The sequence below is a fragment of the Sus scrofa genome, chromosome 8 (assembly GCF_054392235.1).
Source record: "Sus scrofa isolate SSC_HxYL_T2T_F1_AM1 chromosome 8, Sscrofa_HxYL_maternal_Yorkshire_Landrace_v2.0, whole genome shotgun sequence".
NCBI lineage: Eukaryota > Metazoa > Chordata > Mammalia > Artiodactyla > Suidae > Sus > Sus scrofa.
This window is the reverse complement of record NC_139390.1, coordinates 97957577-97983517: the sequence shown is the minus strand read 5'-3', so window position 1 is coordinate 97983517 and position 25941 is coordinate 97957577. Positions and strand designations below refer to the sequence as shown.

Sequence of the window (25941 nt, the reverse complement as noted above, 5' to 3'; positions counted from 1 at the left end):
CTACTTCCACTCCTTACATAATTATTTAAGTAAGACAACAAACCATCCAAATAATGAACAACTATGAAACTATATGTAGGAGTTCCTGTCATGGCTCAGCGGAAACAAATCTGAGTAGCATCCATGAGGATGCAAGTACAATCCCTGGCCTCGCTCAGTGAGTTAAGGATCCAGCATTGTGGTGAGCTGTGGTGTAGGTCACAGATGTGGCTCAGATCTGGCATTGATGTGGCTATTGCATAGGCCGGAAGCTATAGCTCTGATTGGACCCCTAGACTGGGAACCTCCATATTCCATGTGTGTGGCCCTAAAAAGACAAAAAAGAAAAAAGAAAGAAACTGTATGTAATGTGATGTTGCCATTATAGGGCATACTCTTTACTGGACAATTGACACTGTGATGATATTATGGAAAAAGAGTCATGTAAACTGTATTTATTTGATTGAAGTACATATATTTTTACTATTTTATTCACTTGTCAAAGCTTGGATTTAAAAAAAAACCATAACCATGCAATTTTAGATCAATTATATTTATATAAGAATTTTAATTTTATACAGAGAAAGAAGTCATATTGTAACAAATGCAGAAATATGTTATTCTGATAGTAGAAATTAATAGATTTATGGTATCAAAAGCAATATATATCCAGTGGAATATATCATGTTTTTGTGTGTATGTTATTAGTGATGATGGTAAAATCTTTTAAGTGGTTAAATACATTTAGATGTTGAAATTTGAATCAAATAACCTACAGCAAAAATATTAGCAAGAAAACACACTTTTTAGTGTGGGGTGAGAAAAATTTGATAACATGGTGGAAATAAAGGAAAAGGCTTACAGCAAAAATGCATTAATTCATCAAGGTCACTAACTAAGATACAGCCTGAAAGAATTAAACACATTCCTAATCACATAATTTTTGGCTAAAGAATGACTTTAGCATCAGATGGAATAATGTCCACCATTAATTTTTTATTTCCTTCAGGCAAAGTGTGGATATTTAAATGGCATAAGTGCTGGTGATATAATTTTGGTGTCTCGTCCTGTAATAAAAATACAAAAATCAATACCTTTAAGTTTGGAAGACCCCCATTTTAAAATTTTAATGCCCATTAACCACTAATGTTTGCTTGTCAGTATACCTTAACATCTTGCCCTTGTTCTCCCCTTTGATTCCTGCCTATTTTCCTTCCTCTACACCCTGCTGCACACGAATCCACCTCTCTTGTGACCTCACTGCTTTTCCCTGCTATTGCTTGCACCATTACTGTCCTCCATGACTTTGCTCCCTGGAGAACATTTGTTCAAACACCAGAATAACTCTCTTGTGTTAATATGATTTACTACTGATAAATAGATATGAGTGAATGACTTTCAACTATTTAATATACAGGGAAAATATGGTACCTAAAAGCAAAATTTATAAACATTGTTATACTTTCTCATTTCACCACAACAATTAATATTTATAGCTATATACCACCACTTTGTGATATCTAATTTTATCCTCATGGCAATAACTAGAGTTATTGACTGATTTTTAAGTAATTTTTGACAAAATGTATTAACAAGCACATAATCCAAAACACTAAAAAATTCTGAAAATCATCTATATGTTAAAAAGATAATTCTATTCTGTGATAATAGAATTTGGCATGAACCCAAAGTTTATTTTAAAAGTGTTGATAACTTTTCCTAAACCTTTAGATTTTAAATGTCTTTTAACATCAATGTAAATTAGAGTTCTTGGCTCTATCATCTTCCTTTCACAATTATGTACTTTACTTTTCACAATTATATATTCCTAGTGAGACTAATCAATCAATATTAAGGAACCACTATTATAAGGTTAAATACTAATCACTATACTGCTTAAAACATACACAGAGTAAAAACTTAATGGTGTTTTTGAAGGGTTTTCTTTCCTTCTTCAGTATTCTTTGTACTAGAAATTGGTTTCTATTTCAGTTTCCATTCTCACTGACATATATCCTTAAGGAATGCATTCTGCAATATCTCTTCTTCTCCACTATATATAAGTTAGCTGTAATTACTTATAAAGTGAAAGGACATTTTTTTAGTTATATTTTTTTAAAAAATAATGGAATTTCTAAAGATTATAAACAGTTATTTTTGCATTTACTGTGAACCCTATGTGTAACTAGAAAATATTACAGTAAACAAATCAACTTCAATTATGCTGTTAAAATTAATGGTGGTAGAAACTTAAAAATCAAAGTTTTTTTCTATAATTAACATGTATTTATTAAATTTGAAAATTATTAGGTACATATTCTGTATTTTTATTAATGCTACCTGTTTATAGTCTACAAAGTATCTCTTCTACTTGTAGGATTATGCTTTAAAGTCATGGGATTGGAATTCTTATGTTTTAAATTATAGTTATATGCAGAGGTAAAGAAATCTTATAAATTTCTCATGTTGTCACCAAACCTTTCTTACATTCTCTAAGACTTTTATAAAGAAAACCTATACTGACAAGATAAAGAGCTTCATCATGTTTTCTAGTTAGAAATGCTATACAGAGCTGTGATCTATTATCCACCTGAGAGCCATGAAAGTGCTGAAACAACTTTACCCTGCCATGTCCAATAATTACATAATAAAAAAGCCAGGTTATTTCAGCACATAAAATGGTTTAAACTGATTAATTTTCTGAAAGCTTAAATTGAAAGTGCATGAGAATCATTAAGGCCATGCCTCACCTGGGTTTGTAAAAATCCATTATTATCCTTCTCTGATAGGTCTCTTAAAATGTAGCACTTTTTGTACATATTCTTTTTAACTACTAAAAACCACAGGTATATCTGTATATCTATACATATATCTAATTCATCATATGAAAAATACTTTTTTGCACAAAATTTTTTGGTAAGCTCTCTTCTCTTTCCCAAAGCTACTCATACCATTCTAAGTATTGCCCCATTAGAAAATAGGCGAAAAAAATTCCTTCAGTGGTATAATATTAAGTAATTATGAGTTATTAAACATTGCTGACACCCAAGATATTGTTATAATATAGCATCTTTTTTTTCTTTATGCTTTTAGCACAGTTGGTTGAAAGCCATTAACGAGACTGAGAAAGTGAATCCTACCTCTTCCTCATAGTTAATATTCTCAGTCACTACCCTGAGCACTGATGTTAGGCCTCTGCTCATACAGTTGCTGATATTTGTTTTTCTTTTTAGGGCTGGACCCACAGCATATGGGAGTTGCCAGGCTAGGGGTTGAATTGGAGACACAGCTGCAAGCCTATGCTACACAGCCACAGCAATGTGGGGTCTAAGCTGCATCTGCAACCTACACCACAGCTCACGGCAATGCTGGATCCCTGACCCTCTAAGTGAGGCCAGGGTTTGAACCCGGATCCTTATGGATACTAGTCATATTCACTTCTGCTGTGCCACAACAGGAACTCCCAGTTGCTGAATATTAATAGAAACTTCTGGTCCACATTTTCACATCCCTCATTGTCCAAAGCATCAGTGAAAAGCATTGCTGTGTGTGATAGGTCATTACCAAACTTTGACTGTTAAAGAAAGTAATTGCAACATGGGCAGAGAATATAATTCAAACTGAAAATTATGTATTAATTTCTAGTCTCAGTGGTCATGCAACTGTTCACCAAAGAGGCTGCTTTCACCTCGCCTGGACCACACACCTGCCTGCCCTGCCTTCCCTCCGCCTTCTTCCCTTCCTTTATCCAAGGATATCTCTTCTGTTTTTAAAATAGTGTTTTTCACAGAACTAGAAGAAACAATCTAAAAATTTATGTGGAACCACAAAAGACCCAGAATTGCCAAAACAATCCTCAGGAACAAAAACCAAGCAGGAGGCATAACTCTCCCAGACTTGAGGCAAAATTACAAAGACAGTAATCAAGACAGTGTGGTATTGGTACCAAAACAGACAGACAGGCCAATGGAACAGAATAGAGATCCCAGAAATAAACCCAGACACTATGGTCATTTAATTGTTGACAAAGGAGGCAAGAATATAAAGTAAGAAGTCTTTTCAACAAGTATTGCTGGGAAAATTGGACAGCGACATGTAAATCAGTGAAACTGGAACATACCCTCACATCACGCACAAAAGTAAACTCAAAATGGCTTAAAGATTTAAATATAAGACAAGACACCATCAGGCTACTGGAAGAAAACATAGGCAAAACATTCTCTGACATCAACCTTACAAATATTCTCTCAGGTCAGTCTCCCAAGGTAACAGAAATAAAAGCAAAAATAAACCAATGTGATCTAATCAAACTGAGAAGATTTGCTCACCTAAGGAAACCATAAAAAAAAAAAAATTTACAGAATGGGAGAAAAGAGTTTCAACTGATGCAACTGACAAGGGCTTCATCTCTAAAACATACAAACAACATGTACAATTTAACAGCAAAAAAGCCAACAACCCAATGGAAAAAATGGGCAAAAAACCTAAATAGACATTTTTCCAATGAAGGTACACTGATGGCCAACAAGCACATGAAAAGATGCTCACCATCACTGATTATTAGAGAAATGAAAATCAAAACTACTGTGAGATACCACCTCACACCAGTCTGAATGGCCATCATTAATATGTCCACAAATAACAAATGCTGGAGAGGGTGTGGAGAAAAGGGTACCCACCTACACTGTTGGTGGTAATGTAAACTGGTACAACCACTATGGAAAACAGAATGGAGGTATCTCATAAAACTAAATATAGTACTACCATATGACCCAGCAATCCCACTCTTGGGCATATATCTGGAAAAACCTTTCCTTGAAAAAGACACATGCATCCATATGTTCACTGCAACACTATTCACAGTATTCAAGACATGGAAACAATCTAAATGTCCATCAACAGAGGAATGGATTAATAAGAAATGGTACATATACACAATGGAATACTGCTCAGCCATAAAAAAGAATGAAATAATGCCATTTGCAGCAATGTGGATGGAACTAGAGACTCTCATACTAAGTGAAGTAAGAAAGAGAAATAGAAATATGATATACTATCACTTATCACTGGAGTCTAATATATGGCCCAAATGAACCTTTCTTCAGAAAAGAAACTCATGGACATGGAGAACAGACTTGTGGTCACCAAGGGAGAGGGGGAGGGTGTGGGGTGGACTTGGAATTTGGGGTTTAATAGATGCATACTATTGCCTTTCCAATGGATAAGCAATGAGATCCTGCGAACTAAATCCAGTCACTTATGGTGGAGCATGATAATGTGAGAAAAAGGAATGTGTGTGTGTGACTGGGTCACCCTGCTGTACAATAGAAATTGACAGAACACTGTAAACCAGCTATAATGGAAAAAATTTAAAAAATATCACCTGCCAAGCACAAAATCCCTCTTACATCATTTTACAGAAAAATTTAATTCTTATTTATCTAAACACTTCCCATGTAGATAATAGCAAAGGTGACTGTGTCTCTTGTCTTTCACTGCCAAAGAGGTCAATCAAGATTTTTTCTCCAACAAAGATGATTTTTTTTTCCCATAAATGATTCTGCCACCCTCTCAGAGCAAGTCATTTAAAATGCAAGTAATTTTAAAAGTAATATTTTTTCCCCTTTTTCACTAACCTGTTTGGCACAGAGCATTCAGTCAAAACCTGATATACTCATTTATTAACATTACACTGACATGACACTGTGTACCCTTTTCAAACAGTGAAAAGAGTGATCTCATGTTAAAGTTTATGACTAGGTTTTTCTCAAAGGTGCATTTAAATGCTGTTTTTTTTTTTATGTTTTGGTAGAGGAATGCCTTCAACCTAAATGAAGTATTTTCAACATTTAACTATTTTGATATATCCAGTGGTATATCCAATGATAACTGACTTTGTGTGTGTCTGGTTAATAACATGAAGTTACATTAAAACGAAATAACATATTTAAAAACACTTTAATAACATATGTAAAATTAATTTTTCCAAGAAACAGGTGCTATATCTGCCTTTTAATATGTATCATTAAGTTCATATGAGGATTTTTATTTGTTGATTTTATCATAAGTAACAAGCACATTCTCTTTGTTTTATTTTTCTCCAGCTGACATATTAAAATGTTAGCCAAAATAGGAGAGTACTGTTAATGAAGATTCTGACAGCTGCATCATAACATTAATCCATCTCTAGTTGTGGATTTTTGTCAATTTTTGTAGTTATTTTTTAGTCTAATACATAAACTTTACTGATTGGCATCATCACCTGCCAGACTTATCAGATTAAGTTTAAAAGATAATTATTCATAACAAATATCACAGATATCATTAATTAATCCTATTTTAATAAACAAGGCAGACAGACAAGCAAGTTCATGGAAGACTGTATTTAGTGGAGAGGTGCTAATTGAAAGATTGCTTGAGTGACAGCAAGTTTTAAACATCAAAATTGAAAGAAGCAAAAAGTGAAAAAATTCCTGAAGAGAGTCATTATAGAAAATGACTACAGAGAAAAAGTATCTCTTATATCAGAATTAAGTCAAATAAATAGAAAGGATAAATAAGTAGAAATGAGTCACGAGAAAACACATTTTCACTCAGTTGCTACATAAAAATTTCATGGTAAAAATGTTTGGAAGTGTTACAGTAATTCTAGCTTTTCACTCATTGTTCAAATTTATATAGTCATAATTCTATACCTACTAGCATAGTTTAGGCATAATATAACTAATATTCAAAATGAATAAAGTATATCACTTTTTCTTGATTTCCCAGATAATTACAATTTACTAAATAGAGTTATGCTAATTCATGGTGTATTTTCCATTGATCTAAGAGAACCATAATTGTCCAAGAACAGAATCTAAAAACTTTTACCTTTATAAAATACAACAAAAGACAATTTGTGGGAGTTCCCGTCGTGGCGCAGTGGTTAACGAATCCGACTAAGAACCATGAGGTTGCGGGTTCGGTCCCTGCCCTTGCTCAGTGGGTTAACGATCCGGCGTTGCCTTGAGCTGTGGTGTAGGTTGCAGACGCGGCTCGGATCCCGCGTTGCTGTGGCTCTGGCGTAGGCCGGTGGCTACAGCTCCGATTCAACCCCTAGCCTGGGAACCTCCATATGCCGCGGGAGCGGCCCTAGAAAAAAAGACAATTTGTGGTGCCAATAAAGTCTCCATCCTTCATCTATTGATATAAAGGATATTAGGCCTTCTCATCCTTAGGAAAAATTGAAAGGGAGAATTGCACATATATATTGTGCAAAATCCCATGACCATTTTATATTCTTTTGGTTTTCTTTTATAAGAAAAAAACGATTCTAAATCTTGGGAAATCACACAAGGAACAATAATTACATCTGGGGCAATGATCTAGCATATATTTTAAATTTCAAATGACAACAAAATATCCATTCAAATCATATGGAGCCCTAGCAAATATAAATTATTGACATAGAATTATTTTACATGTGAAAGTTTCACTTTTTCCAAAAAAAAAAAAAAATGAGGGAAGTTAATTAACATTCTACAAAGCTGGTTTCAGTGTTCTTCATTAGCTAACTTTCAATTGTCCATGTCAACCAGGTCTTTCTGCTAAAGGTCTCTGTCAGCTGACTAATCCACTTAAAATAATTAGCATTCTGTTGGTATTGGAACAAAATGTGTAAAACAGAGATAAAACTAGAGACAGATCAGCATGATTGGGACTCCTTAAAAGTGAGTATACCCAGCGTGCTCTCTTCAATATATTTTGCAGTTCAAACATTTCAGGTTAAATATAATCACAGACTGCCCAATATTATTTCTACATTCTCTATAATCGACTATATTTTTGTCTTGGTCAGCCCACACATTTCAAAAGTGCATTTAAATCTCTCTCTCGCTTCATAATCCTTAAAGGGAATTTTCCTACTGTTATACTTAAAGGACAATTATTCTCATTTCATTTATTCAGGAAAGATAAGTTTATTGAGTACTAATTATGGATGAGATACTGCTTTATACCTTCACACATGATCTCCTATAACCATGACAACAAATTCATGAGGTAGATACTGTTTATCTCTTATCTCAAATTTCAAACTGTATGCATTGCATTCTCTCTTAGTAAGTGAAGCATTTGTGATTTAGATGATATTGTCTGTTTCATAGTTCAGTGATCTAGCAACAATGATATAATTATCTTTCTTTTTGTTATCTGATGATTTTTAATCAACACTACAAAGTCCCACTGAAGAAAGTGATGATGTGGTTTTCAGTGTCCTTTCTACTTGCTCAATATCACCTTATAAGTTCCCAGAGGGCTGAATCACAAAGAAGTAATTCTTGATTTATCCAACAAATATTTATTCAATTTTTATGTTTTAGTCACCGCTATTAACTGAGTCTTGGGAAAATTAGTAACCAAAAGAGGAAAAATCCTGGCTCTCATGTGTTGTATAATTTAACGGAGGAGCCATCCTCCCTGTCTTTACTCAGTCTCTATGTACATTCAGTTGTGTCATAGCTGACATTATTGGGAATATTAATGATCAAGAGACAAACAGACAAATGATTTCTTCTCTCAAATTATAACCTAGTGGGATGAGAGAATATAAACAAAAGTAATCAAATTATTGGAGTAGGGAGTTTGTTCATCTTGTTCATCACTGTATATCCAGTGCCTAGATTGTGCTGCTGTTGTTATTAGAGAACAAAAAGGTAACCAACTGCAAAAGACAAATTTAAAAATTAACAGAAATAATTATTAGATACTTCATTCTCCTCAGTTTCTCTTCTCTCATATGTCAAGTCTATCACCAAATTGATCCCTTACTTTTACTCTCCAGTCACTTTTATTCCATATGACTAAAACTGGCATAATCGTTTCTTAAAAAGTAGACTGTTAGATACTACTTACCATTACCCAGGTATGACCCAAGTAATAGCAGAGGCCACATGGGGATTTCAGCTTCCAGGACAAATACGTTACAACTGTACTTGCAGTGAAACACTTTTGCGGATGAGCGTTGAATGAGAACAGGTGGTGTTGTAGTTGAGAAATATTTTGGCTGTGACTAAGAAAGGAAAGAGAATGAAATAGAATAGTTTTATCTGGCACCTGAATCTCTTTTGACTCATAAAGAAATATACTGCAATCGTACATTAGTGTTCTCAAAATTTGTGGCCTTAGGACCCCTTTGTGGACTACTGTTAACCCAAAGCTTCTGTTTATTTGGTTATACTTATTGACACTTATCAAGTTAGAAATTAAAATTAAGAGACTTTAATACACAGGAATGTGACGGCACATTTCATGAGCTTTCTGAGTAATGACATTTCTTGTCATGTAGCATCTGTACTCACTGCTGTATACTTGTAAGATAATGGGTTTAATTACTAAAGTCAATCTTGAAATTTGATATTTCTTCCAGAATTAAATAAAAAGTCATTCTACTTTGTACTTCTTTGAGATTTCCATGACTATTATTGGCCTGTTTTATTTCCAGGTATATTATTTAAACACCTTGTTAATTTACATAGGAAAAAATCCTACTGGACTTAAAATTTGGTATGTTTAATCTATAAATAAATTGATCCCTTAGCAACACTGAGTCTTCAAAGCTCTGAAGATGCTTTAGCGATTTATTTAGGTTTTCTTCAGTTTTTCCTACTTAGGCATTTTCATTGGGAACCCTTGTACATATTCCATTACATTTATTACTAGTTTATTTTTACTGATATGGTAAATGGAAAATTATTAGTATAATTTCTATTTTATTATCTATAATTGTTAAATAATTGATTTGTATAAACATATCCAGGGACTTTGCTAAATTCACTTGTTAATTGTAATAGTCAGTATAATTCTTTTATACTTTATAGGTATACAGTCATGTTGTTTTCAAGTGATAACATTTTTCTTCTCATTAAATCCTTTTCAATTTTTTTTTTACATTTTAAATTGCCCTTGCTATTTTCATCATGTTTATTTGTTCTTCTTTTTCTAGCATCAATTTTCATCTTAGAAAATATATGTTCACTAATGCCCTAGATTTCTCTGTAAGCACATCTTAGGTACATGCCAAATGTTTAATATATTCTATTTTCCCTATCATCAGGTACTCTTGGAATCTTCTTCCTTTGAACATAGTCTGCTCATATATTTAGCAACATCAAAGTTAAGCAGGGTAGTCCTTTGATTTAATTTTCTTCCAACTTTTAAAAATCTAATTTTAAGTATAAGAAAGAGTATTTTTACTTGTTTCAGTGAATATATTTGCCTTCTATCATCTACTGAATTACTATTTGCTTTGGTCATATTGTGTTACTTTTCAGGCTTTATTCTTTTTGGAATCTGTCGAATTTTTACTTTCATTTTCCCGGACTAGCTGTTCTTCCTAACACAAATCTAATACAAATCAATATATCTATTCTTTTCCCCTAGAAATAACATTCCTAAAATTTTAATTTATCGCACTTTCCCATCTTACATTTTTGCTGTCCACTATTTTACTTACTTGTTATTTTAAGCCCCATAACATATTATTATTATTATAATTATTGTTTTGTATGATTATTTAGGAAAGCCTATTTACATTTTCTTTGATTATCCTTTCTTCTTTCCTTCACATCTTCCTGAAACATATTCCTCAAAAGTCCCTTCAAAGAGTCTGTCAGTAGTAAAATCTCACCATTTTTACTTTTGAAATATGTATTCATTTCTCCCTCATCCTTAAATCTTAGTCTGACTTAAAATTGTAAACTCTATCACTTAAGAGCCATTATTTTACTGCCTTTGACTTAAATTGTTACTGTTAATAAATCAGAATGATTAATTTCTTTGAAGATAAACTGTATTCTCAGTGTGTTTGGTGGCTGAAAAGTTCACCATGGTATCCCTAGATATTTTATTTTTCTGTAGCCCATATGGGTTTAGTTGTACTGCCTGAAACTGAAGTTATATGCTTTCATTTTGTCATCATTTTTTTGTGTGGGGGGATGCTATGCTCATGGCACGTGAGAATTCCTGGGCCAGGGATCGAGTTCACACCAGAGCAGAGATACTGCAGGGATAATGCCGCATCTTTGACCTGCTGTGCCCTAAGAGAATGCCCCATGGTGTCTTTAAATTATCCAGTGTTCTCAGCAAGTATCTTTGAAATATTGCTTCTCCAATTCACTTTATTCTTTAATTTTAGAAACTTATTGAATAACACAATGTCTTTTTCTGGTTGCCTTGAATCTTAACATCTCTTTCATATACTTTTCTATACTCCATTATAAGTAATCTTTTATTTCCTACTACTAGACCATTAATTTTTCAGCAATGAACAATCAGATGTTTAAAACTTCTCTTCAATCTTTAAATGTATGATATTTGTATTCCCAGAAGTCCTATTTTTATATATTAATCTTGTTATCTATATATGAATGTTATCTTAATGTTAAATTCCATACAATTCCATATTTTGATATTTATGTTAAATGGAAAGGCTTAAATTCTACTATTTTCGTTTGGTTTTCTTTCTGCTGAACCTAGCTTATAATAGCTTGATGTCTAATGTGTTTTGTTCATTTATATTTTGAACTTATTATGGAATAGATCTGAGTTAACAGCGTTTTAAACCTAAAGAGATTTGCTTATTCCCTGCCAAGCTTAGACTCCAGAGCTTTTATCATTGTGGCATTATTTTAAATGCTATTTTCTCAGTGTGATTTTGCCAACACCATGAAGGCAACACATGTTAAAAACCTAAGCCTCTGTTATGACTGGATTGTGGTTATAAATCTTCACATATAAGTTTTCCCACATAGAGCCTAGATGGGGATCAATTGAATATTGTGCAGATATTTTCACTAATTGAGTCTGTGGCCCTTTGTGGTCCTGCTTCTATTTAGATTTAACTCAAAATATTCCCTTGTGAGGATGCCGGCCTTATTTTTTGAGCTTGGATGGCCAATATAACAAATTTCCCAGTTACAGACATCTGAAGCATCAGTGTGACTTTACAGTTTCAGATTTCAGACTCCCCCAACTCCAACATAACCTCCTTCAGGTTTTCTCTATTCTATTGTGAACTCATTTCTTCACTGAAAGGATTTTTGTTTGTTTGTTTATATTTTACCAAGGATTTCTAAAGCCAGTTTGTAGCAAATGAGTTTTCACAGTAGATCACCATCTTGCTGGGTCCAGTAGACTGACATTGTAAATTTTGCTTTAGTCTGTGTTTGTGCATTTGTATGGCATACCTGAGTGTGAAAAAATGGGCAATGTTTACCACAGAACATTATGCAACAAAGATGTTAATAACATGCCATTTAAATGATCTGTAACTCTTCTTTTAGGACCTAGGTTCTAGCTCCTGGTCCTACAACAGATTAACTTGCCACCCTTATCTTATTCTGTTGTAGTTTATTTCAGAAAAAAAAAAAAAAAAGAAAACAAGCAAATAAAAATATTTTTTCTTGGCAGCATCAATAATAATTATTCCTTGAGAATATCCCAGAGATTTCACTTCCTGTTATAAGATGTTCTTTACAGTATCTCTCAACAAAAAGGCATATGTGTGCATGTACATATATGTATGTATAGATACAGAATTGACTTCTTTGAACAACACAGGTTTGAATTCCCTGCAACCATTTATATGAATATTTTTTTTGGTATATATATTTTTTTCGCAGTATATATACTTTTTTCAGTATGTATATATTTTCAGTACATATACTTTTATATATATATATATATGTATATATACTTTTTTCCAGTATATATACTATATATTTTTTTCAATATATATTTGGCCCTCTGTGTCCATAAATTTTGAATCCATAGATTTAACCAGCCACAGATTGAATGTCAATCCAGAGTTGGTTAAATCCCAGGATTCAGAATCAATGAATATAGAGCACTGAATACACAATACCATTTTATATAAGAGATTTGAGCATCCTTAGATTTTTGTCTGCTGGGGTTCCTGGAACCAATCCCTGTGTGTCCTGAGGGACCACTGTACACACACACACAATGTTAGAAAACTATATGCAGCATTGTGGAAGAATTTTCTTTTACTTTCTATTTAACTTTACTGGAAATTAATAATTTTGATAGTTATGAGGCCCTGAAAAATATGGTTGTATTACAGTTGTCAAAAAAATTACAAATGTTATTTCCATGTATTTTTTTTAATTTAATAAATTTTATTATATTCATAGTTGTACAAACACCATCACAACCTAATTGTTGAAGATTTCCATCCCAAAACCCCAGTATATACCTTCCCCTCAACTTGTCTCCATTGGTAACCATAAGATTTTTAAAGTCTGTGAGTCTGTTTCTGTTTTGCAAATAAGTTCGTTCATATCCTTTCTTTAGATTCCAGGTATAAATGAGAGCATATGATGTGTATGTCTCACCATCTAACTTCACTTAGTATGGTAATTTCTAGGTCCATCCTTGCTGCAAATGGCATTATTTCCTTTTTAATGGCTAATATTCATATATATACACATACATATACACACACCACATCTTCTCTATATACTCCTCTGTCAGTGGACATTAGGTTGCTTCTATGTCTTAGCTGTTGTGTATAGTGCTGCCACGAACATCAGGGTACATGTGTCTTTTCAAGTCATGGTTTTCTCTGGATAGATGCCTAGGAACGGGATTTCTGGATCATATGGTGATTCTATTTTTAGTTTTTTCTTGAGGAATCTCCATACTATTATCCAATTGCATTCCCACCAACAGTATAAGAGTTCTCCACACCCTCTCCAGCATTTATTGTTTGTAGATTTTTTCGATAAGGGCTATTCTGGCTGGTGTAAGGTGGTATCTCATAGTAGTTTTGATTTGCATTTTTCTAATAATTAGTGATGTTGAACATCTTTTTATGTGTTTTTTAGCCATCTGTATGCCTTCTTTGGAGAAATGTATGTTTAGATATTCTGCTCACTTTTTAATGAGGTTGTTTGTTTTTTGGTATTAAGCTGCAGGAGGTTTTTATATATTTTGGAGATTAATCCCTCCAAAAAGTTGCTTCATTTGCGTGTATTTTCTCCTATTTTGTGTGTTGTCTTTTCATTTTGTTTAGGGTTTCCTTTGCTATGCAAAAAGCATTTAAGTTTAATTAGGTCCCATTTGTTTATTTTTGTTTTATTGTCATTACTCTAGGAGGTTTATTGGTGTTCAGCCTATGTTTTCCTCTAAGAGTTTTATATGTCCAGTCTTATATTTAGGTCTTTAGTCCATTTTCAGTTTATTTTTATTTATGGTGTTAGGGAGTGTTCTAATTTCATTCTTTTATGTGTGGCTGTCCAGTTTTCCCAGCACCACTTATTGAAGGGAATGTCTTTTCTCCATTGTATATTCTTGCCTTCTTTGTCATAGAGTAGTTGACCATAGGTGTATGGGTTAAATTCCAGGCTTTCTATCCTGTTCCACTGATCTATATTTCTGTCTTTATGCCATATCCATACTGTTTGGATGACTGTAGCTTTGTAGTATAGTCTGAAGTCAGGGAGGCTGATTCCTCCAACTCCTGTTTGCTGATGGGTGGGGCTATGTTCTCATTCTGTTGGCTCTTTGGCCTGGGGATTCTCAGCCCTGTTTGGTGGGGTCAAATTTTTTCAAAATGGCCACCTCCAGTGGAGTTCACACAAATGATTATTCCTAAGACCCCTGTCCTCCAATGTCCTTCCCCAACAATAAACCACAGCCACCCTGGTTTCCTAGGCGATCCTCCAAGATCCACAGGTAGGTCTGAGTCAAATTCTTATGGAGTCTCTGCCTTGCCCTGGGACCAAGTGCACATGAAAGCCTGCATGTGCCCTCCTAGAGCAGAGTATCTTTTCCCTTTAGTCCTGTGGAGCTCCTGCACATAAGCCCCACTGGTCCTCAAAACCAAATGCTCTGTGGGCTTCTCCTCCCATTGCCAGACCCCACACATGGAAACCTGACACAGAGCCTGGCACTCTCAGTCCTGTGGGTGAGCATCTGTGATGTAGTTATTTTCTAATCTGTGGGTTGCCCACCTGGTGGGTATGGGATTGTTTATATCATGTAAGTGCCCTTCCTACTGTCTTGATGTGGCTTCTTCTTTGTCTTTTGTTGTAGGATTTTTTTTTTTTTTTGTAGTTTCCAGTCTATTTTATTGATGTTTGTTCAGCAGTTGGATGTAATTCTGTTGTTTTCACAAGAGAAGGTGAGCTCCAGTCCTTCTACTCCACCATTTTAATCCCATCTCTCCATGTTGTGTTTTTAATTAAAAATTTTATTTTGAGGAGTTCCCAACGTGGCGCAGTGGTTAACGAATCCAACTGGGAACCATGAGGTTGCAGGTTTGATCCCTGCCCTTGCTCAGTGGGTTAAAGATCTGGTGTTGCTGTGAGCTGTGGTGTAGGTTGCAGACGCGGCTCGGATCCCGCATTGCTATGGCTCTGGCATAGGCCGGCAGCTGCAACTCCGATTAGACTCCTAGCCTGGGAACCTCCCTATGCCGCGGGAGTGGCCCTAGAAATGGCAAAAAAAAAAAAAAAAATTATTTTGAGATAATTATAAATTCATACGTGGTTGAAAGAAATTAATAAGATCCTGTATACTCTTTAACCCACTTTCTTCCATAGAAACACCATGCAAAAATATAGTAAAATACCTCTACATGCACTGACATGACAGAGTGAAGACATACACAATTCCATCATCACAAAGATCCCTTATCTTAATCTCTCCTTTTTTGAACTTATTTCCAAATATTGAGAGGAAATACTGAAATATTCAGTCTCTCACCATTTAATGTCAGCTATAGAAGTCTGTTTATTTTCTTTGTAGATATCCTTTATCAAAATGAAGACCTTTATCTCTTACTTTGCAGAAAATATTTATTTTTAAGTGTTAGATTTTTTCAAATACCTTTTATACATCCATTGATATAACCACATGAATTTTTTTATTATTCTATTTATATAATAGATTACATTGGCCAGTTGAATATTGAGGCAGCCTTACATATCTAGTATAAATATGACTTTGCCATGTGTATAACTGACAGTGGTGTATAATTATATATGGTACTTAATTCATATATGTATGAATATTATATATATAATACATATATATTATATATATTACATATGTATTCTGGTTAACATTTTGTTGTAGTTCTTTGCATGCAAATTCCTAAGAAATACTGGCACTGACTTTACTTCTTTGCAGAAAGGTGAGATAAAAATTCAGCTCCTTCTTTTATCCTCACTGAGCCTTCCTGGTGAAAATGGGGAATTTCTAAGCATCTCTCATTACCTCCAACTAGAGCATCTAGATCAGCTCCCCTATGGGACTCTGCCCTCAGAGAGGAGGGGAGCAGAGAGCTAACACTGCTTTGTTGGTTCAGGGTGCTAGAAGAAGGTAAGATCCTATGGGGCCCCTTGGACACAAGAGGAAGGAGATAGGAAGCCCAGTGTCAACTTGTCTTGCCCACACCATTTCTTTCTGCCTCATTGTTTCCTTGCTGCTGTTGAGGCCAGAACTGAGCCTAATGTCATGGTGGGCAGAGAAAGAAGAGTGTAGACTATCTCTGTCCCTACTACATAATTTGGTCATATTGTTAGTGTGGGTGTATGTTCAGTTGCCCAGTGGGCGTTATGGACACAAGAGGTAGAAGGAAATGAAATGCTTTCTGGGTCTATACACACTTCTTTTTCATGTCTCTTTAAAATTTTGTTAATATGGGATAAGGTGGAGGTTCAGCTCACCACTAGATACCCAGTGATATACTCTGAAGTGGAACATTTTCCTTGACTGTGCCTGGTAGCAGTTCATGTTGGAAGTTTCTATAGCACCTTGCCCCAGGTATATGAGAGGCAGTAAGGAAACTAGCTGGTGTCTAAATAACCTCGTGTCTAAGGATCCTCTGGAATCCTCCTCCTGTTCACTTTCCAGAGACCTTGTTGAATCAGGCAGTTCATGTCCAGGAATCTACAATTAAATGCATCTTAAACTCAATTGTAATATTCTTCAAGCTAATCTATTTATAGGTTTGTGTTACTCATCTCAGTAATTTTAAAATTATACTACACATTTCATTCTTTTAAATTGTATTTTATTTTTGTAAGAACACTTAATAAGAGATCTACTCTGCATTTGCGCTTGAATCTCAATTGCCATCTTGATTCTTTTTTAACTGTGATGACTTTATAATTTGGGGATACCACTTTGTAAAAATAAATAGAAATTTCCAGTATAAGAAAATGGAAAATATTTTTATTTTTATCTGTAATATACTTATTTCCAATATCTTCAAGAGATGAACCGTGGGATTCAGAATGGATGCCATGTTAAAGCCATGGAAACATTAATCTCATTGTATCTCTCAAAGCTCTTGGGTGACCTGGTGCACTGTAAAAGAGGAGTTGTATTTTGAAAGGATCTTTGTTTCTGAGCAGTAGTTCTCAACAATGAGCTTAAAATATTCAGTAAACTATATTGTAAACAGATGTGCTGTTATCCCAGCTTTGTTGTTCCATTGATAGAACACAGACAGACTAGATTTAACATTAATTCATAAGGGACCTAGGATTTTCAGAATGGTAAATTGGCATTTTCTTCCCCTTGAACTCACTAGCTTCATTAACCCTTAACATGAGGGTATCTTATCCTTCGAGGCTTTGAAACCAGACATTGACTTCTCTTTAGCTATGAAAGTCCTAGATAGTATATTCTTCCAATAGAAGCTGTTGCCTCTACAAAACCTAGCCACTTCTGTAACTTATCTAAGCCAGATCTGGATAATTTCCTGCAGCTTCTACATCAGCACTTACTGCTTCACCTCACACTCATTATATGGTAATGACTTCTTAAACCTCATGAACAAATTTCTGATAGCTTAAACTTTTCTTCTGCAACTTCTTCACCTCTCCCAGCCTTCATAGAATTAAAGAAAGTTAGGATCTTGCGCTGGATTAGGGTTTAGCTTAAGAGAAAGATGTAGCTGTTTTGATCTTCAATCCAGACCATTAAAACCTTCCCTTTATCAGTAATAAGGCTGTTTCCCTTTCTTATCATTCATGTGTTCACTAGAATAACACTTTTAACTTTCTTCAAGAACTTTTCCATTACATTCACAACTTGATTAACTATTAGATACAAGAGGCCTACCTTTTAGCCTATTTAAGCTTTTAAACATGGCTTTGTCACTAAGCTTAATCATTTCTGCTTTCTGATTCATAGTGAGAGATGTGTGTTTTTTCCTTTCACTTTGTCACTTAAAGGCCATAGCAAGGTTATCAGTTGGCCTAATTTCAATGTTGGTGTGTCTCAGGGAATAGGGAAGCCCAAGGAGAGGGACAGAGTCAGGGAAATGTTTCGTTAATGGAGCAGTCAGAACTCACACATTTATTAATTAAGTTCACCTTCTTATATGGAGACAGTTCCAGGCCCTCCAAAACAATTATCGTATTATATTTACCATATTTGTTACAGACCTCGTGTGTAACAAATATAATAAAAAAAGGTTTGAAATACAGTGAGAATTAACAAAATGTGGCACAGAGACACAAAATGAGCAAATGCTCTTGGAAAAATGAGCTGATAGACTTATTTGACTCAGGGTTGCCACGAACCTTTAATTCATCAAAATTACAGTATCTGTGAAGTGTGATAAAACAAAACACAGTAAAATTGGGTTTGTCTGTATATACTGTGGAATAAAAGCATAAGGCATATTGAATAAAAACACTCAGTGAATTCAAGGGGTTTTTGATATTAGTTTATCTTAGTCATATTTTTACTTTTGTCAATTAATATGGATCATACCTGCTATATATAATCTGCTATGCATGCTATGCTTTTTTAAAGATACTAAGCAATTTTTAAGCTCTTACATGTAGAATCTGTGTTGTTCAACCTCACAGAATGTTCTTTTAGAACATAGGAAGTTGCCTTATTCAGAATGTGCTTACTGGTTTACATACTGAATAGACTATGGTGAAACTCTATGAATAATATATGAGAAAATATATTTGTATCTATAATTCTAACATAAATTGATATTCTTTTTTTATTACCCATGTTTTAAATTTTAGACCTAACCCTAAATTTTAGATTGATGTGTAGTGCAAGATAAAGATATTATGAATTTTAAAAAAAGTGTCTTCAGATGTCATAAAAAAATTCTATATAGATAGAAGAATTTAATTATTCCAAACTTTCTTAAATATCAGGCATATGTAGTTATTCTATATTATATGAAAAAAAGACTAAGTTTGGTAAATTTTTTACAAATATCAAAATATTTTTATAATACATTTCATAAATAACATAATTGACTAAAACACAGTGTTGTAATAAAAAAGAAAATAGGTAGTTCTTTAATAACTGTAAGTAAACTTTGAAACTCAATTGTAAAAATTTTTGATACATTTAAAATTATAATTTTGAAGAGCTAAAGCAATTAATATAGCAGATTTCTATGCCTTAAACAGTAAACTTTTAAAAAACTCTACCTAGCATGATAGCTAGTGTTAAGATTCTTCTCTTCAATCAATACTTATTTCAATAACTAATTATTTAATCCCTCTTACATTCCAGGTACTGTTCTAGGGTCTGGGGATAAAGCAGTGTGAATAAAATAATCTCCTTAAGCTATGAAATCTATGTTCTGGTGGATTCAGATGTATCAGTGATTCTTAACACATTTATTTACTTATCTATGTATGAAAAGCAATATGGGTAATTTTCAGATAGTGATATTATTTTGACATTATTGTGAATGAAACAAATGTTGTTATTGATTTATTCTCTTATTTATATTCCTATAATACTTTGCTTTTTAATTATATACGTATTCAATTCTTATATTGGAGACATCATCTCAGACCCAGAATTGAGTAGTTTTCATCAGGACAGTATTAGAGCATTTATCTCATGTGTTGAGATTGTCCCTGAAGTATCACAGTGGTGGGACTCAGAGCCTTTATAATGCATACTTCTAAGGGTCAACACTACCATCACCCTTCACTCTCACTGTAGCTCACAGTTGATCTCACTGCTCTAGCCATGTCTTTATCCTATTCTCAACACAAAATCCAGGAGTCTTTTAAAAATACAACTCTCATGCTCAAACCTGTGTACAGGTACCCCGTTTTATTCAGTTAAAATCCAAATCCTTAGAAGAGCCTACAATGACCTACAGGTGTCAGGTTACATAGTAACCTGTTACATCTCCCAGCGTTAGCTTGATCTCCTCTTCTATCCTCCCTCTTTACCATGACCTCTTTTTTTTTTTTTTTTTCCCCGATTACAGATGGTGGTTTTATTCTACCCCTTTCTGCCACTTGGAATGTTTTCCCAGATACAGCTGGCTGAGTCTTTACATTTGGCTTTGCTAAAACTATCTACCTCCTCATAAAGCCTGTACTGGCCACCTTATTGAGTACTTCAGCCTCCCTTTCCAGCTCAAATGCCTAAATTCTCCACCCTTTTCTACATTTTCACTTTTCCATAGAAGTTTTGAAAATAATTTCCATTTTTTAATTTTTTATTATTTATTTATTTATTTATTTATTTATTTTTGCTTTTTAGGGCCACACCTGCAGCATATGGAAGTTCCCAGGTTTGGAGTTGAATCTGAGCTGTAGCTGCTGGCTTACGACACAGCCACAACAACACCAGGTCTGAGCCATGTCTGCTACCTACACCAGAGCTCATGGGAATGCTGGAACCTTAATCCAGTGAGTGAGGCCAGGGATCAAACCCGCAACCTCATGGTTCCTGGTTGGATTTGTATCTGCAGTACCATGATGGGAACTCCTAAAAATAACTTCTTATATATTACATTTATTGTTTGTCCTCTGTCTGTTCCCCCAAATATAATCTCTATAGTATCTATTTTATTTATCAAGTGCCTGAGACAGTGTCCAGTTCATATTAACTGTTCGGTAAATATTTGCTGAATTAAAATTATGCTTTTCAGATTTGTTGATTTTTCGCATTTTGAGATATATTTGGTTAGTCACTGAGATCCCCATTCTTCAACTGTCAATGCCTCTGTTAACCTGTCTAGAGTCTGATTTCAGTGTTTTGTTATTTGACCTTCTATTACTGTATGTCTATTGTCTTTGCAGTTTTTAAAAGTCACAATGTATGATTTAGTCATTCAAATTTTCTTTTTGTTGTAATATGTGATTAAGTAAAACTAGATAAAAACGTGAAATATTTAAAGTAATTCCTAGAAAAGCATATTAATGCTTTAAATATGTATACTTATTTTACTGAGAAGAAATTGGATAATTTTATTATTACATACTATTAAAAGTTAGACTCATTTTTTATAAAGTACTAAAGAAAATGCTGTTTAAAAGTTACTGAACTCAAAACTACAATATGTTTTTTATAGAGCCTTGCAAGTTCATCAACTGGCTATTCACATCAAAATCCTCTCTAGCTCAAATTTATGAAAAACATGTGAAAAAGCAAAATAGAAATAGATACATAATAGATAGGCAAGCAGATGATAGATACATAGACAGATGTACATATATAAGTATATTGAAATATCATACCTCTGATGTTTGGTAGCTTTTCTGAATATACATCAGCAAATGTGTATTTTATGTCCAGTCTATCTCGACCTTACTACACATAATTCAAATGAGTCATGGATATAGCCTTTGGTATAAATCAATTCAATAATTTTCTCAGTCAAACTTTAATCTTATTGACTTTAAAATGAATCATATTTCTCTTGTTTCTCCAGTATCTAATCTGTTAATTCTATCCAATCTACTTTTCATCAAAGTCAAACAATACAGTAGCTATATTTACTAACAGGCTTCTCCAAATTATCATCCCTAAATCCCTTAGGACATTCCTAATTGTCTTCAATCAACAATCATTCTTGTGAAAAAAAGTGGTTTATTCTTGATCACCTAGAATATTAGCGTAGTTTCCCTCTACCTTGTCAATCTTTTCACTTCCCTTTCCCACTCCACCATGTGAAGATGTTCTGAATCTTTAGCTTTACCGTATCTTGCTTTTTAAAAATCAGATTGTGTAATATTTTACAATACATGAATTTCTAAGTATTTTTTTTTTAATTTACGGAAAGGATATGTGTTTCCTATATTTTGTTCCCCCAACATTGTAATGATAATATTTTGCATTTAGTTGTAGTTCATTTGTAATAATAATTTATTGTGTGACTTTTCCATAGTTTATCTCCATTTTCAGAAATAAACTTGGCATTTCTATGGCATTTGAGTTAGCATTAGGTTTTTAATATTATGAGTAGTGCTGCTATGAACTTTCTCAAACATATCTCCTAGTGAATATGTCTAAGAGTTTCTTTTAGGTTTATATATGAGTATGATGAGTCATATGGAATATGAATGATCCACTCTACAGAGGATTGCCAAATGTATAATCAAGTTTTTATGAATGTAAATTACAGAGGATCATAAAGCATGAATAGATTGCTAATAGAAGAGAATGCTATGGAAAAGAGGATAGTTTCAGAAGAGTGCCCAGGTATGAAGTGAACATACAATAATCTATTTCAGACGAATACCTCCTATAACTAACAGACAATATTTTAGCCCTTAAGTCTTTCTCTGTCTTTCCCAATGCTGAAAATTAAATCTTGCTCTACCATCCTACCATTGTGACAGAAATTTAGAAAGATGTCATTAACTTTGCTATATATTAGAAAATGTATATGTGTGTATGTGTGAATACATAATGTGCAAATGTATATTTAAATTATTTAATCCATCATGAACAATACCAATCTCATACTAGTAAGATGAATGGTTTAAATTATGGTTTAAAAATAGTTTAAACCCTGAAGGTTATCATTTTTACTCCTCAAAAACTAAAAATAGAAAAGTATAATTTAAAGATGATGAAAAACTATAACACATTCCGTATAAAAAGTTTGAATATTATAAAATATTTTAAAATATGAATTAAAAATTATGACTAAGTCTGCTTCTATTAATTAGAAAAATACCACCATGTTAATTTGAAATATAATCAGATTACTTGTATTTTGAGGCACTGATACATTACTAGGAAGCTTAAATAAGGTAATATATGGAATTATAGTTGATAATATGCTATATAAATAGATGGTTAATAATTTTTAAACTCATTTACAGTGTTATAACAGTAACAAGTTTTAATAAATAATTACAATTACTTATTATTGCAAAATGTATAGAACATTCATATTATATCATTTCCATTGGTCAAATTCTGGCTACAATAACTTCTGTATTGATGTTACAGAAAAACTTTCGAAATGAAGCACACAGCAAGTTTTACTTTAAGAACAATTTTCCCAGAACCATTTTCCACTCTGAAAATCAAATAAACAATAAAGAACATAAAACAAGCACAAAAATCTGTATATAAAGCACTAATTCCAATTAAAAAATTCAAGAATAAATTTTAACCTACAAATCAAAAAAATGCAAGGATTGACGCTAGCATCCATTGTATAGGAAAGAAATAGATCAGGTTTCTGGTCCAAAGAAATTCCAAAAGTAAGCTTTGACAGTGAATATTTCCATATTTTAAATGGGTGTGATTTAAGATTTTGAATTAAGTTATAGTCACTGTATCAGTCAAAAAACAGAATATATGTTAAACAGAAGGTATCTCATTTAAAAATAGGTTATATACCCATATAATACTGAGACCAGAACAAAAATACACAGGGACACCAGAGGCCATTGCAGGTAATACCTACCAGCCCTAGGTCTGAGGGATATCAGGAGAAAATGTTGAGTTCATCAGATTTTGGAAGGTTGGGGAAATAGCTTTGAGAGGTGGAGTTCAGGCTACTGCTGGCCATTTTGAGAGTGCACTAAGCCTGCTTCCACAAATGGCAGACAAGCCAGCGGCTGGTACTATAAAACTGCCGAGGAGATTTGTTGTGGGATCCACAGCAAGCAAGTAAGAAAGAGAATGTGTCTTCTGTTCTCCTTCCATTTTTCAGTTACTCTCTAAATCTTCTGTGTTGGCACAATCCAGCCAGAAATCAGCTCTCAATGTAGATGTGTACTTTGCAGAATCCCAGACTCTGCATTTACAGAACAGAACATAGAGAGATGAAATTGATTTAGGAGCAATAGTTTTATAACCCATAATTTCACATAGGTTTCTATTAAATTATATTCTCACTGTTAATTTTTACTCAAATAAGGAAACCTTTATTGTTTCTTAAATTTTGGCCTCCACAGATATTTGAATATTTGACTCCTCCTGTTAAGTTTATCTCTTCATTCTCATGTCTTGCCAATATCTTGGCTCTTCTTTCTTCTGTTCAACCTTCATACCTTCACTATTTTCCAGGTAGATTAAGTTCCAGAACTTTGTCATTCTGTTTCTCACATTGGAGCATTTGCACATCCTACTTTGTCTGCCCTGTATTCTCCTCTGACTTCTGCAGCTGATAAACTCCTCTGTGTCCTTCAGGACTCTGCTAAGATATCAGTGTCCTTGGTTTTGAGGAACAAGTGCCCCTGTTTTTGATTACCATAACACTGTCTACTTACCTCTACCAAAGAATGTGAAACACAGAGCAATAATGGACTCATTTTTTAGCCTTCTCTTTGGTAGACCATAAGCTACTTGAGTGACATTCCCATGTTCAATCCTGATTCTGGGAAAATACAATATATTAAATATGTAGTTATTTTATTTTGAATAAGGAAAAATATGCATACTATACAAGATTATATGGTTGCTGTGTTTGAGCAGTAAATTTGTTCATAAATTTTACAGAAGGGAAGGGGGAAAAAAGGCAGCAAGTTAAATTGAAGCTAGACTTTTATGCTGATTGTGAAAGGTGAGAAGGGTACCAATAAATAAAAAGGCTTTAAAATGTGTTAAATATCAATGAGTAAGCTTATCTAAGTGCACAAGAATGCAGGAGCTAAAGTGGAATCATAACTAAAATACTTTATCAATGTATATTTTTTCCTCTTTCATAGAACATAGCTATCAATTGACAGCAATGAGGAGAACAAAACATAAAGGGGAATCAACCAAATGATCTCATGAGAGGAAATTATCAGCCAATATTTCAGCATACTTATTTTGACATCTGGAAAAAAAATGGCAGCTAGTTTTGAATTTAGTTAAGGAAGAAATAGTGGAAGAATAAAACAATGAGAGAATAAAAGAGTGTGAGAAAGAAAAGCATTAATTCAAAAGAATAATAAATATAAGAAAAATAGAATAAAATATCAAAAGAAAGAAGAGGATGATCTGGCATGTTTCAAATAGGCCATAACTTATAAAAGTGCCAACTAGTGTGCTAAGTCCTTTCAGATGAGACCCTAAGAATCTTAGGGAACTTCTTAAGAACAAAAATGTTGTATCTGATTTTATATAAATTCAACTTTAGCCAGATGACCTTTTTAGGCAGTATTACCTGTTAAGAGTAAAATTATTTGTTAAATCATTTCACTTCTCTTTTGAAAATATCAAATAAAATTTAAACTGCTAATAGTCTTTTATCTTTATTACAATCTTCATTGCTCATGCAAAATGATAAGCTTTATATTTGAGCGAATATGTTATGCCATTTTATTGAAATAAATCAGGATATAAATTAAGCTCATTTTTGCTATTCTAACAAAGAAAAAGAGAAAATTTTGCATTTGGGGAGACTTTTAAGAACTAGGATGATAGGCAGGTCCTATTCCTTGGAGGCTAAATCAGGATTGTTAGAGATAAGAGCATCCTCAGGAACCTTGACCCTCTTTTTCTCTCTCTTACCTCTAATCCCAAACTGGCTATTTCACTTTCAAATATCCTGAGGCTAATTATTTCCTGATTGATCTACTTAAATGAGCTTTTCAATGCCTCATCTAGTACATGTGTGCCCCTCCCTGAATCTTATGTCAAACTTACTTATATAAAGATATATCCCCCAGAGGTGACTTTAGTTTTCCGTTAAATAGGTCAGTCTAAACCAGA

General features: G+C 33.5%; 1 long non-coding RNA gene across 1 annotated transcript in view; it reads left to right on the top strand.

Annotated features, from left to right (window-relative positions):
* LOC146400954 (uncharacterized) overlaps positions 1-25941 on the top strand; it is a 539998-nt gene that overhangs the window by 418401 nt on the left and 95656 nt on the right. The window lies entirely within an intron of this gene.